The sequence below is a fragment of the Falco rusticolus genome, chromosome 9 (assembly GCF_015220075.1).
Source record: "Falco rusticolus isolate bFalRus1 chromosome 9, bFalRus1.pri, whole genome shotgun sequence".
In the NCBI taxonomy this organism is placed as follows: domain Eukaryota; kingdom Metazoa; phylum Chordata; class Aves; order Falconiformes; family Falconidae; genus Falco; species Falco rusticolus.
The window spans coordinates 39,443,375-39,462,242 of NC_051195.1; the positions used below are offsets into that span (position 1 = coordinate 39,443,375).

Consider the following 18,868-nt stretch of genomic DNA (forward strand, 5'->3'; position numbering starts at 1 on the left):
GAACAAGTCTGTGGACACTGGTATGTGTGGCAGCCCTTACTGGAATTGATGGGGCTAGAAATACGGGTAATGTGGTAGAGTGGACAAAGTGTTCTTGTACAGGGCTGCATGAAGTAGTGGCAAAGTGGGAAACAGAGCTATGTGTCTGAATGATTTCATCTATACATCCTCCTCCATACCACCCAGCCTACCAGACACAGAAAAGGAATAGGCTGTGGTGGTGGAAGACAGAGGCGGAAGAGTCAAACTTTGTCTCTGCTCAGAAGAAAACTGTCTTGGTTTGCAGAGCCTGCTGTTCCCTTTACATAGTTCCCAGCAAGGGAAGTGTTAAACCAGTATTCAGAGCCCTCATTCCTCCTGGGATTCGGAATATAACAACAGATGCCAAGGTTGTCTTTGTCCTATCTCTATAGTGAGGCTTTAGAGCAAGCACAAACAGAATGATGCTTTCTTCCCTTTTCACTCCCAATACCAACGCAAATCATAGCTCTTTGCTGTGATTCCATTTATATTACAAAGAATAAAGGTAGTGGAACTCTAGAGACTCTAAAATGGTTTAAAAGTAACTCAGAGTCTTTGGAGGACAAATAAAGGCTGCTCATTGAACGAGTGCAAACCCTTCCAGAAGACAATGCTGTCCTGACTGCTCCCATAGCAGCTGGGAGCCTGCAGCATTTACCACAACCAAGGTTGAAAACTGTGACACAAACGCCCTGAGCTGTTCAAGATCAGCTCATAGCTGAACCTTTCCACAGAGTAGTTTCTCAGCTTCCCTTGTTTGTCTGTGCAAAGGAGGTATAAATCACCGTGATCCTGGTTTAATAATTTGTAATAATTCTGATGCAAAAACAAGGTGGAGCTGCCTAGTGGATACATGATGAAATTAGGCCTCGAAAAGCCTGAGATCTCTGCTCTGCTCTGCCAGTGGTTTGTGGGGTGGCCATGGGCATATTGCCATTCTCTGCTGCTATTTCTCCATTTGTAAAATGGAGGCAATTTGTTCACTTTGCATTTGCTCACCATGGATGCGAATGGTTGTCTGTTATGTAAATAAGGTGGATTCTGGCTTTTAATTTTTTTCCTGTCCTTTTGGCCATCATCCTCAACAGCTTTTTACCTCACGCCATCATTTCCACTCTGTGTTTTTCATACAAGACTAAACGGGAGAAGACTCCTTCCTTGATGGTAGTCCATGTGTATTAGCCAAGATACAATGTCAACAGAAAAAGCAGGGGGGTGAAGATCCAGGCCATTCATCCTGACAGCAGAAACAAATGTGTCTCACTTTTGCTCTACTATTTACTCAAGCAGAAAACAAAACAATAGAGATGGGAAAAGATCTGAAAGAGCTGTCACAGAGCAAGTGCACCATGCCAATAATTTGAAGGATTAAGGACCCCAAGCTGTATGTACTGACACAATAGCTGGGGCCATCCTGTTCACTGGGTTCATGGATTAAAGGGATGTTTCATATGATTCTGGTTTTCTTTTCAACTCTAGTTGAACAAACATAGCCTGTGTGCTTGCAAATCCCTTGTTAGAAATGGAAAAAGTCAATACAATTTCCCTTTCACTACACTCTATGATTTTGCCGTTGGAAAATGTTGCAGTTGCTCTGTCTGGATGCCTTCACAGAATCAGCATGACTTTGTGTCTGGTTTAAATTGAGTGATGGTGAATGGTGGGAGCCCAGAAGAGGGGCCTGCAGTCAGTATACCTGCACTGAGGCAGTGACACTGAGAGGCTGGCCAGAGTTACACCACTTGATTTGCTTGTCTAAACTGCTGTCTTAGGAGGTGGGGTAGTTCACCCTGGCAGTGCGCTTTTTCTTGGACTATGGCTATGGAAACAGCAGGGTTTGGGATCAGTGGTGTCAGATTTTATTTTAAAAATGTCTTTATTTTACAAATAAAAAGCTGGTTTTGCTTTAGTGCTGTGGAAAGTTTATCTGGGTTTGAGTCAAGCAGGGATTTTTCCTCCTCTCACGCCACTGCCAGCATGCTGCTAGCCAGCTCTGTCCCATGCAGTTCCTGTGCCACCTCATGCAGGGGACCCCCATTCCAGCACTAAATGGCAGCAGTGGGCCTGTTCGTCCAAAAGCCTTATGTGTGCCACCTGTGACATAATCTAGAGATGCAGTTTGGGAATTTCATGGTCAATGTGATAAACTCTCGTCATCATGAAAGATATCACAGAAGTCCCACAAACTGCAGCAGTTAGGAGTATTTATGCCTATATATTTATTACATATTAAGAATCTACCAAGTGACACGGTTTGTGTGAGCACAGAATAATTTCAAGGGAGAGGTATGACAGCTCCTGGAACTAGCATATGGATTCAAATGCTAGCTATCTAGTGAAGGGACACTTTTTTTTAAAACTCACAGTTCAAAATTTCAGTGGGAAGGGGGGAGGGGGAAGCAAATGTGCAGTGAAGCCGAAGTCTTCCTATTCTGATATACTTTTGTGTACTTTTTGTCTGTGTTGCCCCATAATCCATTTATCTCTGTTTTCTCATACCAGTTATTTAGCCATTACATTTATCTTGTTTCAGTGAGGTTATTTAGATTAGCATTAAAATTCCAAAGCACCTGGCTAATGTCTCAGGGTTGTAAGTGTGGTGCAGTCTTTGTATTTGCACATAGGACAAACCCTTTAAAGAGGGGGTGCCTGTCAATTGATATTACTGTGGAGGCTATTAGATAGTTGTTCTTACAGGCACCTGAAGTGTTGGCAGTGTTGGTTTCCTCCTTGTAGTTGTCCTTGGGAGACACTGTTGAAGAGAAAAAGAGAGTTCAGTCCTTGTTCTCTGGGACAGTTTGCTGAGGATGCAGTCACAGTGGGGAATATTCATTCATTCAGCCTGAGCTGCCTCTGCATTGGATTCAAACCGGTAAACTTGCGGTCAAGGATTTGCTCCTTCTGGTAACGTAGCTCCCTCCATGGAGGAAGCGCTGGGTTCACTTCTTCCTAATGAAACGATTAGCCCTGCTACGTACTTGTGTTCATGCTCTCATGTTCTTGTGTCATCTGTGACTTATCTTACTAGCTTGGCTGCTAGTAACATCACAGTCAATTATATGCCTTTTTTTTTTTTTTTTTTTTAATACAGCAGGGGCACAAGCAGGAAGGCAGGCTTCCTGCTTTTGAGTAGAGCAGGAAGATGGGGCATTGCAGGAGACAAGTGTTTGCTGTTTACAAAATGGCTTAGCAGATGGGCATCTGTAAAGTCACCTGCTGACAGCAGTAAGGTACAAAGCCCTCTCCTGTTACAGAGGAAACGCTGGCTTCTTGCAGATAGCCTGGGGATGGTTTGATGGGTTTTTTATCTGCATGAGCTGAATGGTGCAAGCTTGGGTTTAGAGCATTTTATGAAAGATATCTGCTCTTATTTAAGTGGATGTTCAGAAAAGCTCAACAGGTTTTGAAAATTGGATTGTGTGTGTAAGTACGCTTTCACTTGAAGTAGTTTCTCCATGGTTTGACTGCGGTTGCCTGCTGCTGTGGGTGGGACTAGCTTGGTGGCCATGTCAATGCTAAGCTTGTATCATAACAGACCCAACTCCTCTGTTGCAAGCAGAAAAGACCTTCATTTGCACATTCACTGTGATCCCGTCAACTCATTTGTAGTGCTGCACAGGGTCCATAAGCAACTGTATAATCTTTCTAAGGACAGCAGGAGTGGTACTTACACAGTGCAGATAAAAAGTGTGGTCCAGGACTTCTTGCATTGAGAGGCGTTAATCTGGTGGAAAGGCACTGCCAGCTTTGTTTTGTGCTGCTGGTGGCTCTTTGCCACCTAGCAGGATAGGTCTGATTGATGAACCTATCCTGCTAGGCACCGGCCAGCCTTCCCTACGCAAGAGCTGGAACAGGATAGCTATTCTACATGGGCAGATTGACATTCCTGGGTCTGGGGATGAACCAGCAAATTCCTGGGTTCAGGGATGAACTGGCAAATCCCCAATCTATTTAAATGAAAGGTACTTGAGCTGGCCCTTGGAAGCACTGTTTCAAGAGCAGAGACAGGCAAACAACCCTTACAGACCCTGAACAGATCAGGAGAGATCAAGGCTACAGTGATTAACTGGCCGTCCACCTACACTGATCCTGGGCTCTGCCTCTTTTGCATGGAGCTGTATATACATATTTGCACATATTTTGCACTTCAGTGAGCCTCTAAATTGAAAATGAGCATTTCAGCTCTTAGGTCAACCCCAGGCCTTGCTCTCAGTTATTCTCTCAGACCATTATTCTTATGAAGCATGGAGTCTTTTTTTTTTGTTTTGAGGGATGGGGATATTGGTGAATCAAATGTCAAACCTAGGGGTTTTTTTTCCTCCTTGATGCTATTCAACCTGGGTAATATGAGTTTTTGTGCATAAGTGGGTTCAATGGTTTTGGCAGGATGCCACAAATTTTATCACCCTTCTCTCTGTCAGATGAGAGGAAAACAGACATTTATTTTCTGCCCAGGCTGGATTTCAGATTTGAGATTTCATGGCTGTCCATTTTGCTCGGCGATGACAGTCACGTTCCTCTCTCCTGAGGACTGTAAGGAGCGGAGGGCTGCTCAGGATCAGTGCCGCAAACTTCCGGGCCCCATCTGGACGGCAGCTAGCCTGCCTTTGTACGCACGCATCTCTCGGGAGCGAAGGAGGTTGTTCCACGGCCTCTGAGAGGTTAGTGTGCTTTTAGAGGGAGCAAAGTTTGGTGCTAAACTTCCTTTGTGTCTTCTGGCAGCTGGAGCCAAGATAGGTCTGATCTTTTCTCAGACTTGTTTACAGATTGAGATCTAAGTAATTTCTTTTGGCAATTGGTTTGAATCATTTGGTGATGTTTTTGATTCGTGGGTAGCATTTGAGTAAAGACAAATAAATTAGATTCCTGTGGCGGCCAGTGTAGTAAAGATGAGAACTTTGAAGGTGAAAAAGAAAGCAAGTAGACCTGTAACTGCTACGGCAAAAAAAGGACACGGTATGCCCCGACAGGCTGACAAGGATGAAATCCCCTCTACGTCCACTGCGTTTCCTCCTCACACAAAGGCGGCGCAATCAGGCCTTCGGTGGGTTGGTGCCTTTGCGCGTTTTGTGTATATGCTCTGGCGCACGGACTGGCTCACCCTTGCCTTTGCAGAGCACCTAAGCCGACCCAGGAGTAGTGCCCTCAAGCATTCACGAAACCAGAACGGTGGTACTGACCCCATGCAATGCAGGGTGAGCGAGAGAGGGATTTGTTAGGGATTTCCCCTCCGTTTGATCTTTTTTCCCAGATGAAGCAGTCAGTGATGTACCGGTCACCCCTTCCCCGCGCCTCCATCCCTTCCTCCTTATTTTTCTGTGATTTCTATTACACGCAGCCAGTACAAGGACGGCTGCACCGACACCCCCCCTGCACGTACCGCTTGCCGAGCCCCGGTCCTGGCCGCACCGATGCACGGCTTCCCCAGTCCCACACCCTCGTGTCACCCCCGCCAAGTGCCAGCACCCCGGCCACGGCCGGCAGCCACCGACCCGCGCAACAGGTCGGGCGAGGGGCTGCGGCTCGCCGGGCTGCCCGCCGCCCCCGGCGGGGCAGCGCCTTCTGCTTCCGCTGCCGGCACCGGGCTCGCTCCGTGCCGGCGCCGAGCGGGTGGCTGCCGGGGCCGCCGGGCGGGCGGGCGGGCGGGGGGCGGCGCCTGCCGGGGAGCCGCGGCGGCTCGGCTCGGTACGGCTCGGCAGGCACGGCTCGGCTCGGCTCGGCGCGGCGCGGCAGGCACAGAGCCTGCTGCTGCCCCTCCAAGGTAAGCTCGTCTGCGCGTTGAACTTTCCGTGCCTTCCCAGCTGTGGCAGCTGGTCATTCCCCCCCTGCGATGAAAATCGCTTTGGCTCCATTTTATTCTTGCGATTATTTATACCCATAAGGACTAGGTGTTCTTTAAAGGGCCATTATGCTGTGGGATGTTAGCGCCTCTCTCTGTTCCCCCCCAATATCTAGGGGTGGGCTTGGTGTCACAACACGATTTTCGCAAGCCTTTATTTAAGCCTCGTTGCTTGCAGGTAAAATACCTTGCAGATGCGGAGGAGTAGGTTTGGGAATGAGTTTCTTGTGCGCCTGAACAGAAATGTTACGTTTCTGTCAGCGGGAAGGAGGAGCAGAATACAACATTGGTTTTAAAAGGAGAGCGAACGCACACGGGCATTTTCTGTGTGCCTTCAGACTCAGCACACTGAGTGAATCTGGTGGGGGGGAGACTGTATGTACTTGTCCCGAGAGAGCTAAACCCAGGATGTATGCATTACGGTTGTTCATTCATCAGCGGCTGCAGATAATGCAATTACCAAGTCAGCGGCGCATGGATGCTGCCCTGCATGTGACATGCTGAGAATACTGTAGTTTAGGAAGCCCACACTTGCTGTAGTTGGGTAAAACAGAAGCCGGGAATGGCCGGGTATGAAAGCCTTGTGTCTTTAAGTAGAGGAGAGGCTACTGGTTAGTCTCGGTCGTTTCCAAAAGATGTGTGTTTTATGTGCTTCTATGCAGAGGTGTAAATACCTTTTGCAATCTGTTCATAAGAAATTCAAGAGTGAAAATTAACTGGCAGCAGCTTCAGGTATCACCAGCGTCTAATGAATGGTAGATGGTTTGTATGCCTGAGAATTCACAGTAGTTTTAATTAAATCTTATCACAGAAAGGGCTTCATTTAGGTCTCAGTTTTTTATTTACAGATCAGATTCTGCAGCTTTGGTATGGCTACCTCTTTTCTAAGGTGTCTTGGAAAGGAAGGAAAAAAAAAAATCACCAGCGTGATTACCATGGACACAACTATCCCTTATTTATTTATTAGGCTATTAGGGTAATGAAGAAAAGCCATGCCTGCCCTGCTGTGCAGATCTCATTTCAGCAAAACTGCCTGTGCTCCTGCTGTTGCCCATGTTTGATTTTTAACCAGTAAGTGCCCTGTGCTGGTGTCAGTGCCATGGCTGCTGTACCTCCACATGCGGGTGTTTGTCGTAGCCCCCAAATCAAGGGGATCAGAGCAGAGCCCAGATGATTGGTAATGGGATTTGTTCTTAGCAGAATGTGCTTTTCACTCGTCTATCCATTGCTTACTTGTAGTTGCTGCTTCTTTATTCTGCCTGGCACTGCTGTTAACTGCTGTTGTTCTGGGGCAATATTTGGTATATTAGTATTTCATTTTTATGAATTATGCTACTAAAACATTGCTTTTCTTTACATTTGTTGCTACCATGTCAGAAAAAGAAACAGCATCTGTCCCAGGCAGCTCGTCTACATAGAATGTATGGGAAGGCAAGAGGAGGTTTAGCTTGCTCAAGGTTACTAGCAGAGTTAGCGTCTCATGACTTCTAAAGGCTGGACCATGTTGGTTCTGCTGCACGTATACACATACAGAAAACGTCTGCCACATTAGTATCCCTAATGACTCTTACTTCTTTTATGCTCCCCTCTTCTTGTTCAGTAAGTATACTTATCTTTAAACAGGAGTGATTATTTTTAAAGATAATCCTGTTCCACAAAGCCAATATTGTTTGATAATACCATAAAGAAGATACAAGTAGTGATATTTAGGCAGTCAAAACACAGCAAGTTTGTCTTTTTTGGAATACATCAGATTTTTTGTAAATGTAAACAGAAACATACACGTACACACTCATGCCTAAGGTGTCTACAGGAAGAAAGAAACAGTGCCTAATAAATTTTCCATGCCCAGAAGGCTAACCTAAAAGTCAGGAAGGTAAGAATTATGTGCTCCACGTGAATATTATTTGCAGCTTCCTTTTTCTTCAATACATCAGTGATTCAGAAAGTACAAATGTAAGGATTCCTCCAAAGGAAGGTCATGTGATGAACAGGTCTCTTCTTGTGTTTTCTGTTTGTAGGGGAGGGAAAGTATTTGGAGTCGGGGGGGGAAAAGGAGAGTTCAGAGAAACTTCTAACCACTCTGCAAATGTTGAATTACAAGTTTACTGTTTTTTTAAAGGTTGAATCTGGGGAAAAAACAGGAATGTTAAACCTTCGTGCAAATTACATGTCCTATTTTTAACAATGTGCTCTGTGCCTGTGTACTTGGGTGCAATTGATGTGTTTGCAGACACTCGGGTCACTAGTAGGAGATGGCAGCAGATGTTTGTCACAGGGTTTATTTATTCTGATGTGTTACTGTATACAATGTGCTAATTAATTGATGAAACTACTATAGAATGCTTTATCTCAATGGTATCCTGCATCAGAGAGCTACACTGTTAATTATCTGTTCCTCTATGCTTCTTTGGTGTTTCTTCAATTTTCTGGTCCTTAACCTCACTATATGCCTCTTTGGTCTGTTATAAGAGAGGGCAGATGGGGATACCAAAGCAGTGCTGTTCATGTTTTTGTTTGTTTTGTTTTGAGCAAAGACTGCAGCATGTATCTGCCAAGATGGATGAACAACCATCGTGTTTTAGCTGCTTGCCCAGCCCTTTGCAGTGAGCCAGAGAGGTTCTGTTAGTCTCATCCTGAAGTCTTCAATCCCTTCCATAATCCCATTAACTTCTGTGGAGCTATATATGTGAATGAGCTTTATGGAATTAGGTTGTACACTGTGTGTTGTTTGTGTGCAAGTGTTAAGCCAGGGTCAGCACTTTCATTGCCTAGCATAAATTATATCAGAGCAGAGGCTACCTATAGGGTTATGGAAACTGCTTGCGCCTTTAAAACTGGACAAGAAGTTTTCAGCAGAGAAGCTTTGTGTGTGTGTGTGTGTGTGTGTGTGTGTAAGATCTTTGCTCTGGTTTTATTCAGCATTGGGAAATGCACTGGCAGCATGGATAATGTTCAGTGTTCTTTGAAAATTGTTTTTAGTTCAGGCCTTTGAAGTTCTCAGTCATGGGTAGGTTGTTTTATTCTTTGCTCTTATTGTGTAAAAGAGTATGTTAGGGCTTTTGCTTGCTGCTCAAGATTTTTGAAATAGGAGCCTAACAAAAGCCTGAGTTTTCAACAATTCTGGGTACCCACATGCTTCCCTTTATTTTTCCCTTGAGTGATTGGCACTTAATCTGTATATCTAAATAGGGATTTATGAACCTGACCTTCGACTTCAGTATGAATTCAGCCTCTGTTCCTGTGCAGATTATACTGTGATCCTTCTACGTGCCACACTATAGGCAGGTTTTAGACTGAATTGGTATTTGGATCAGTTAGAGGAGAGGGTTTGGGAAGTTTTGATGTTGTATCTTCACACTCAGCTAAGACAGTGCTTATCCAAGCATGGCAGTAAAGGCAAATGTGCTACTGAAGGTGTCTTTCAAAGAAGGTGCCATACTAATGTCATGCCTGCTTGGGTTCTTCCGCACTCCACAGTTCTTTTTGCATGAAAATTGATGCATGCCAAACTGCAGCTTGGATAGTGATGGTTGGCCGCTCTGTAATAACTCTGCTAACTAGATAGTTATGCTTCCTTCTCCTTGTTGTGTGTGGTTGCTGAGTGTTGCTAAAACAGACCCAGAGAGAAACGCTATTTAAATACTAGAAGGAATAGTACCTTTATGTGTGCCTTCTCATGGTCTCAGTAAGATACCATGAAGCATGATTAAGTAATATTGGATTCCTGCATCATAGAGGCTGTTTGTTGGAATGTGTTTAGAAAAAAACAAAATAGTATTGGATGAGGGTAATTAGGTAGAAAAACTGGTTTGTGATGTCCTTCTCAGATCAGACACTTCATATCTGAATTTGGGCGTGTGAATGCCTGTATGTCAGTCAGTATTTTATTCTCTCTCTCTTCCTTTACTTTTATACCTCTCTAGCATGTACGATGTAAAGCTGTGTGTTTGCGTTTCCTACCCATTCTCATTAAGAGGAGATGATCTGCACTAATTTTTTAGGCAAGTTTGTTCCATATCCTGTGTGAAGTTTCTCTAGCAGCAGAATTAGAGTGTAGCACTAAATCTGTTTCTTATCTACAGATGCCAGCATGGGCAGGCAGCTCTGCCATCACTTTACAGCTGAAGGAAACGAGATGTGGAGAGGTAAAGCAATTTCTACAAGAAATTGTCTTTTATATTCATAGCCAATCTTGTAACAGTTTATTGATGTTTGCCCTCTTCATAAACAATAAAAACTTTGAAGTGAGTGGCCTTATCTTAGAAAGCAAACTGTTGCTAAAATCATTCTTTGTTAGGAAGACTTCCGAAATAATTCCACTTCCTCTTATCCTGAGAACCAAGAGAAGATTGTTCAGTACTGTAACGGCTGGGGTTTTTCAATGCCTCCATCAAAATGGGAAAACAGGAAACAGCAGCATGCATGAAAATGTAGTTTGCCTACCGGTTTGATTTATAGCTATTCTGGTCTTTCAAAGAATCAGTTATTTACATAATATGAATGAAATACGCTCCAAGACCAGAAGGCTGTTCTGGTTTTGAATAAACACTGCAACACTCGTTCACATAAGGAGCAGAAGTTACATTTTTCCTAGAGCAGAATGGACATAATTAGGATGAAGATGACTGTGTGGAAAGGAGGCTGATAATAGAATATGAGTCCATTTTAGTTTGTTTCTGTGTCTGTATTGATCCTAACTTTTAAAGGTCAAAAGCAGTGGTTGTTCAGTTATTATGAGTTTTGAGTTTCAGCCCACTTTCCAGCGCCTGCAGCCTTGCTGCTAAAGGAGACACCAGTGGTGCCCGTGCAGGAAGGCCAAGCCTAATGGTCCTCACAGTCAAATGCCTTCCATAAGCATAGGCATGGCTCTTCTGGGTCGGGCAAGGCCACTTCGTTGTGTGAGGCCCTAAGAGAGGAAGGCCAGGTTTAGGGACACTGCACTGAGAATTTTTCCCAGCTATGTCAATAGCAGTAATGACGTGTAAGGTAGGGCTATCCCTCGCTTAGCTCAAGCCCACAGTTTTGAAGAGCTAAGAAAAAGCAATGAGCCCTGCATTGGAACAGAATCTTATTTGATATAATGTAGAATTACAGCTGTCATTATCTCAAAAATATTCAGATCAAGTCATCAGAGTGTTTATACAGCATTTATGGTAGATGAAGGTATAGTTACAAAACTGTCCCAGTCTAGGTGAGTTTATGGGTATTTATCCTTTACCATTGGTGTTATTTAAGCAAGAGAGAGTACTAGATTGTACTAGGTCTGTTTCCTACCCACCATGTTCTTTGTTGTGGTGCGCTGTCTCTGAGCTCTCTAAATACCATGGAAAACTATTTGCAAGTGGTTGTTCAAATAAGACATATCTTTGCAGTGGTGGTACTCTTAACTCCTTTTGTTGGCTAATTTTGTAGAGTTTTATGGAATAAAGTGTTAGTTTTACAAATGTTTATTTTTCTGAAAACTTAGGTGAAATTTATGTACCTCTGATCCTCATGGAAAGCCATTCTTGTGTTCTTGGGATAAGCCAGTCACAAAACGTAAGCTGCTCTGAGAGCTTAGCCAGTCACGCAGGCTGAGCTCCACAAACACTCGGTGATACCGAAGTGTGGTTGGCAGTCTTCTGCTTAATTCTGTGTTGAGATTTGTGTGGTTGTGGTGGGAGGCAGCCCAGCCAGTGCTTGGTAGGGGGGGAAAAAGCCAGGAAGGTTAATGTGATCTGTTGGTGTCTACATTGTGCCCTGGAGGATGATCCTGGTCCTAGGTGCTGGGTGACGCACTGGCAGCTGGGGTCTGACACCATACTGTCCCTAGCAAAGAGTCTGAACCGAGCGAGTCCAGCCTGCCTAAAACCGCTACAAGTCCTTGTATCGGGTAATGTGAGACTGCGGGGTATTTTCAAAAGATTCCCACCTCATCTTGACCACGCAAAATCATCACTGCAAGGGTAGATGGCATGACTAGAGACTGTACCATGTCACATCTCCTCACTATGCTGGCTGTGTCTCGGCTTTTCTCTGGGAGTATCAGTAGGGTCACGAAATGCCTATCCTGAGGTTCCTTCCAGGAAGTAAGTGGATTTGCTGCTCTGGACAACTGCGAGGATACAGCTTTCATCTCTAGAAGCTTTAGAGAAGCTCTGTGTTAATTACAATGGAGTCCCCTCCATCTCGTAGTGTGAGAGATACTGCACATAGTATTCTGTGTATCATCTTAGAGTTACTAGTAAAGTGTTCTGTCACAAGGACAATTGCAATGGATTACTGCTTAGCACCCCATACCAGTATAATGTGTCTTGAGAAGAAATCTTCTCAGAAACCTGTTGGCTACAGGTCTGCAAAATTGGGAAAGAATATATCACATACACAAACATGTTGGGTGACAGTTAAAAGCCATACGTGCCCCAGCTTCATGAAAAAATGAGTAAGTATTATAGTTTCTCCTGATACAGTGTGACATTTGAAGGGCTAGAAATAGCATTTTGATTAACACAGTTTGGTGACTAGATACTTAGTTTTGTTCTCTTGAAAGGTCTGGCTGTGCTGTCAGTACAGCTAGACTGAAAGCTCTTTGGCTCATTAATTATTAAAAGAACCCTCTAAATATTTTACACCTTTATATTTTTTATCTTTTTATCTTACCTATTGATACTTTTCTTCTAATAAGAGTTTACAAATCCAGAGGGAAACTAATCACAGTATACGCTAAGAACTTCTATGGCTTTCTATAAAAGATTAAAATCCCCCAAAGATTGTGTAAGTATTTGTCTCCTCACTCTATTCTTGCTTCAATTTCTTCTCACTTTCTCTACAGTACCTCTCTGAGGGTGTTTTGTTGGGTAAGTAACCAAATAATTTGGGTTTTTTTTTAGATTTGTTGTACATTTATATGTCCAGCACATTTGTGCTCCCCTTATGCAAGATGGTGTATGATTGTAGAATAAAGGCAAATCCATGTGGCACAAGGTTTGTTTTCTAGGTGAGATGTGCCAAGCAAGGGTAGCATGCTTCTATAAGACTAGGGTAGGCACACATTCACGTAGAATACATGGTTGGTGCCCTACGTAGCCATGATATTAGGCACCATTTCTCAGCACATCTGTGAGTTAGGAGTCTTTACAGCCAACTATACAAATGTACAAAAAATCATAGAATCAGAGACCCCAAACCTAGAAATCATGTTTCCTCAGACACTGAAGACACCTGGATATGAATTTAGCATCTTGAGCACATCAACAAAATACTTGTATGGTCTTTGCTTGCTCTTCTAACATCCAGATGTTTCAAAGAACAAATTGTGTTGTGGTTCTCCTAAAAGTGGTGCTTAGTTACACATATGGCAGTGCTATAATATAAACAATGTATTATTGTGCTTGACCTTTTCTTGCAGCAGGTTCTTTTTTATTGCTTGGATTCGAACTACTGGCACCAACTAAGATCAAAGTCTTCATAACAACAGACCTTGTGCAAATACGCCAGAGACAGCATTGGCCCAGCACACTGCTGGGCTAAGTAAGTGGAAAGATTGGGAGGAGAACGGAGAGGCAGTGGCAGGTAGTGCTGTTGATAGGGACTCTTGGTGAGGAGTGAGATGGGGTACTGGTGGGCTGCCACTTTTTCCTTTCTTTGGCTTTGTAGCTCAGCTTTGTTCTGTGATCTGGCATTGTTGTACAGTTTACATATTTGGTAGTGACTCCTCTCCTGCCTCAGACAGGTGTGAGACAAAGCAAGCACTAGAAAACCCACAGATTTTTTAACCTCTCTTTCATAGCAGTCCATATAGTTTTGTGAGACTTCCTCTATGAAGACTTTCATAAATAATACACTGCTCATTCAATCAAGAGATATATTATCCATAGAAAAAAATGCCTGAAAGTACTTGAGAAGAAACTTAACAACACCTTCACAGAGAGATGGCTATCTTACTGATTGTAAGACTGATATTCATGATAGAACAGATCTTCAGGCCCGGGTATACTTATTAACAGTAAGTTTTTAATAAAAGTGTTCTTTAAATTATATGGCATTTATTGCTTCAGTTTGCTAGGTGGTCTCTGGAACCCTGTTCTAAAAACAGTATCAATATTTTAATCACAAGGCTGTGCTTGTTTTCTTAAAAATTATTTATACTTATGAAAATAAAACAAAGCCCCCAGGGACTTTTTCCTATTACAATTCCTGGGTCACTGTGCCCGATGGCACAATAGGCATCAATGGGGCAGATGGCTGGTGATGGCCAATGCTTGTGCCTATGGTACTGAATGAGTGATTATTAGACTTAAATCATGTTGCTCATTTTTTATTTTTGGTTAGCTGAGAAACATGATGCATGTATTTTTACATGATGGTTGTGATCTATAAAAACGCTAGTCTGTATCTTGGTGCTAAAACCGAACAGTAAGAACTCTGAGAGAAAGGGTTTATCAGGCAAGTAAATTAGCTGGAGATTCTTGGGTTAGAAGCTATGGAGGCACAGAAGGGAATCCTATTATTTAGCTCTGAAGGATGGAAAGTGGGATAGACTTAGCAGTCAGACGTTCCGCATAAAATCATTCTGTTCAGTGCAGAAAATAAATGAGGCAGAGGTGTTCCTTCTCCCTGCAGCTGGCTTTAACTCATGGCACTCCTGCCAGTAAGTCTTTTTCCTCAGTCTATGTATTTTGTATGGCTGCTTCTCTTTGGGTGGAATTTTGATTATAAAGAACCCAAGTCTCTTGTTTTGCAATCAGATTGCTGGCCTGGAGTAGAAGCACCTCAACATCTCCCCTTGTCTCCTCCATCCCCTCCCTTGGAGTGGGGGTTATAATATTAATGTCCTAATGTGTGCATTCATAAGGTTGGGAGATGGCCTCTGGAGAATCATCTGCTATCAAAGACAGGACAACAACCCTTTGCCATCTCACAGCCTTCACTTTTGTTCTTTCTTGCTGTCTTGCTTTGTTTTTTACTAGAACAAGCAAGCTATGAGTGCACTCAGATGTGTGTATTTGTGCCCACTGAAAACCACAGCGTCAGGAATGTGATCATGATGTTGATCCAAATAAATGTTCTGCTGCTGATACTGTGCTCAGCAGAGCTCAGACACAGTGTGAGCTGTGGTTATTTTGTGGCTCATGCTTCATCAGACTGTAACTGTTAGCTGTGTTCCAGCCCTTGCCAGCACAAGAAACCCAAGGTCTGATCCAAACTTACTGGAGTTGGTGGAAACAATCTCATTGGCTTCAGTGAACTAGATTCATCCAGAAAGGTTTTGGGCTGAGTTGTCAGGACAGGATATTAAATAATCTCTCCCTTTTGGTTTTTAAATTTAAATAAGTTGGCCTAGAATAATATATATATATATAGAGAGAGAGATAGAGAATGTGGAAATACTGCAGTGGCATTGTAGTTGGTTGTTACTTTTGAGCAACACTTTAGGCTCAGTGGATGGACTAGCCCCTTCCTGCCGTACCACAGCTCACGTGGTTCACAGCCGATGCCAGAAAATTGTTGAACACCACTCTGTTTGCCCTGTGGTTCTCCCAGCAGAGATTCCCTGCTGTGAAGGGAGGATGCTGGCAACTTCCAAAGGCCAGCCTGCAGGGCAGGTGCCGTCACAAGCAGTTGAGTGTTTCCTGTATAGATTCCTCAAGGAGAGTAGATAGAGAAGCTCTGGAGAGGGCGAAAGATACTACTAGCTCACAGTCCACTAGGAGCAGACAAAGCGGACATCTCCACCTCTCCCTCCCAAAGCACAGCTGCTGGAAACCTCCCCCATCTTAACATGTCTACATGAACATTCTAATTTACATTTTGGTTGTCACTAGAACTGGGGTTTTCTTTTTTTATTAAATGTGACATTTTTCCTCTTTTTTTTGAACATTGTCCTGCTGCCTTCTTAGGTAAAGCACTGTGTTGTGATTTTTTTATTTAAAAGACCAATATAATCTAATTTACATAGCCTCGTATTCATAAAGGCTTGTAGTTCAGCCCTGTGAAATCCTGTGACGAATTCATGATATGCCCTTGTTCTATTCTAAAAGCTTCTAAGCCCTCAGCCAAGAGATATGATGGATGTTTCAACACAGATAGTTTCTTTTCTTTTACAGGAAGACTAGAATTTTATGATAAATTATTTCATGCCTGTCTATCATAGGTTTTATCCCTGTACTAATATTTTGCAGTACTGTTGCAGTACTAGGTCACCGTGTCTCCCACCTTTGTGATGAAAATGGAAGGTTTGTAGGAATTTCAGGCCAATTATAGGCTTTAATTAGGACCCATGTGCTCTGGTATGTTCCCTGCTACATGCGCTAAAGCAAAATTACTCTTAGTGGGTAATGGCTCACTGCTCAGCAATTGGATCTCATCCAGGTTTATGTACTCATATAACTCAATTCAATGAAGTTTTTTCAAATGAAATCTGGCTGTTGAATTAAAAATAATAAAAAAAACCCTTAAAAATTCAACTACAATAATTTTATATAGACTCATGTCCTTCAAAAATACCACGCTGCTTCTCTGGCACATCAGCTAAGACAAGAATTAGGTGACCTGGCAACAGAAGTCCTTCGTGAGTCCCAAGCACAAGGACACCCCAGAGCCTCTGTTCACCTTGTAGCAATAAGCGACAAGAAATCCTCCCTGCTTGAGCTGCTGGATGTCACAGACCTCCTTAGGTGGCTCCTCGATGCCTCTGGTTGACAGTTGCTTCTCAGCCAAAGCTTAACCCTGTGAAAAGTCTGCTTTACTTGGCATCTTGTCAAACCATGGTCCGTCCTCGTATTAGTTCAGAATTAATTAATTAATTCTGTTTCTAATGACTTAGTAAACTAAGGACAAGTCTAAGAATGCAATTAATTTTGTATTTCAGAAGGCTCCCACTGAACTGAAGATCATTTTGCTTGAATAAAGGAGCCTAGGGGTCACTGCCTTTCTTTATGAAGGCTCTATTAGAAGTGAGTCACTGTTACATTACCTCCTCTTGTCACTATGTAGCTGCAGACTGAACAATAAAAATTCATCTGCAAGCTGGTGACTGCATACAGGGTAGATGCAGGGGAGAGTATTCACCAGCAAGCTTAACAGAGCCTGTCTCTGCAGCCGTCCTTGCCTCCCGGTGACGTGATGCCCACGTTCTAGTTGACACGTGCTTTGGAACAGGGCTCTGCAAAGCACCTGTCATGCCTCTTGATGTGGTGTCTAATAGGGGAGGTTTCTATTTCCAGCTCTGTTACTGATATAGAGTAGGGTGATGGGTAAATTACACAACTTGTTTTTATGCTTCCACTCTCCCATCTATGATGTGGCCAGAGGATTTTTGCCGGCCATTCAGGGTTGCCTTCTTCTATACAGTTAAGAGCCTTGGTTTATTTGTGCTAGCACTCAAGGTGCTTTTGGGGCAGGAGAGGGATGTTCTGCCCACATCTAACATTCAAATTTTGTCCTGGTTTCAGCTGGGATAGAGTTAATTCTCTTCTTAGTAGGTGGTACAATGCTATGTTTTGGATTTAGTATGAGAATAAGGTTGATAATACACTGATGTTTTTGGTTTTTGCTAAGTAATTTTTATACTAAGTCAAGGACTTCTCAGTTTCTCAGGCCCTACCAGGGAGAAGGCTGGAGGGGCACAAGAAATTGGGAGGGGGCACAGCTGACCCAAACTAGCCAAGGGGGGCATTCAATACTATAGAACATGGTGCTCGGTATATAAACCGGGGGTGTTGGCCAGGGGCTGCAGCTCAGGGACTGGCTGGGCGTCCATCGGCAGGTAGTGAGCAATTGTATTGTGCATCAGTTGTTGGGTATTTCCTTTCGGGTTTTATTCCTCTCCCTCTCTCTCCTTTTCATTACAGTTGTTATTGTATTTTATTTTATTTCAATTATTAAATTATTCTTATCTCAACCCACAAGTTTTACCTTTTTCCTGATTCTCCTCCCCATCCCGCTGGAGTTGAGGGGAGGGAGGGTGCAGCTGCATGGTATTTAGTTGCCAGCTGAGGTTAAACCATGCAAAAATTACATGAAAGCATAAATGATGCAGGAAGCAATGCTGATGGTTCAGTGCAAGGCAGTCCTGCTAGGTGTGTGCTGATTGTGGTACCATCCATGGCAAGTAGTTAGCGGGCTCGTAATGTGAGCAAGGGGTCTGACCGTCTCTGTCTGGCACTGTGCAAGTGTACAGAGACATTAACTCTGGCAATATCCCCTCATTTTGGATATAGAGGCACAGTTCCAAGCATCTGTTGTAACCTACCCCAGAAGTGTCTATGTTCCCTGTAGTGAGTACAGGAACTTTCACTGCATGTGGCTTATGGGAGTGACTCTGAGTCATTATGAGCGGAAAGTACAATAGACGAGTGAGACGCTGTCTTTGCGGGGTGTGTGTGTGTGTGTGGTCATTGCTGGAGTTGTCTTAATCATCTTCATTACCATAATCTTCCACTCTAAATACAAGAGCTTTCTACATTTTCTTTTGTTTGGTCAGTGTTTTGTACAAGCCTGCTAGTCACAAGATTTTCAGAAGCAGTGTATGTTACCTTTCAATTCTGTTTTGCTTTCCCCTCTATGAAATGTTGAGATAAACACTTTTATAGCCACTGAGTGCTTGTGGACCATATGTTCTGTGAAAGCTGTAATTTCCCGCTGAGGGCTTCTCTTTCCATTAAGCCATTCTGGTTGTGTGCTACGTGCTGTAATACCCACTGATTTGAAGAGCTGCATTGTAACCCCAGCTGGGTATAGTGCTGGTGCCTGATGCCGAGACCTGAACCCAGAATATAGCTGAAGTATTTGGAGCCTGACCTGTCACCAGATCTGTGTCTGAGAGAGAAGCTTTTCTTCTTTAGTATGCAACAGAGAACACGTGAAAAAAGTGTCCCAGTGTGGTCAAGGGCGGAAGACTGTTGTTTATGCTCCCAGAACAATGATCGCATAGGGGGACTCAGAGACAGATACACAGTGTAACAGAGGAGCAGCTACTAAACACTCATAATTCGGTAATCACACATAAATTAACTCACTGGATAG

The 18,868-nt window shown here is 43.4% G+C and overlaps 1 protein-coding gene across 3 annotated transcripts in view; it reads left to right on the forward strand.

Moving 5' to 3' along the window:
- Positions 1–5,733: 5,733 nt before the first annotated feature.
- Positions 5,734–18,868, forward strand: part of SORBS1 (sorbin and SH3 domain containing 1) — a 173,209-nt gene continuing 160,074 nt past the window's right edge. For 2 of the 3 annotated variants that reach the window (XM_037401285.1, XM_037401286.1), the window contains exons 1-2: positions 5,738–5,782; positions 9,946–10,008. The gene's annotated coding sequence lies outside the window, so the exon portion shown is untranslated. Of the gene's footprint in view, positions 5,783–9,945; positions 10,009–18,868 lie in introns of all 3 variants that reach the window. The other variant, XM_037401282.1, reaches the window with a different exon arrangement.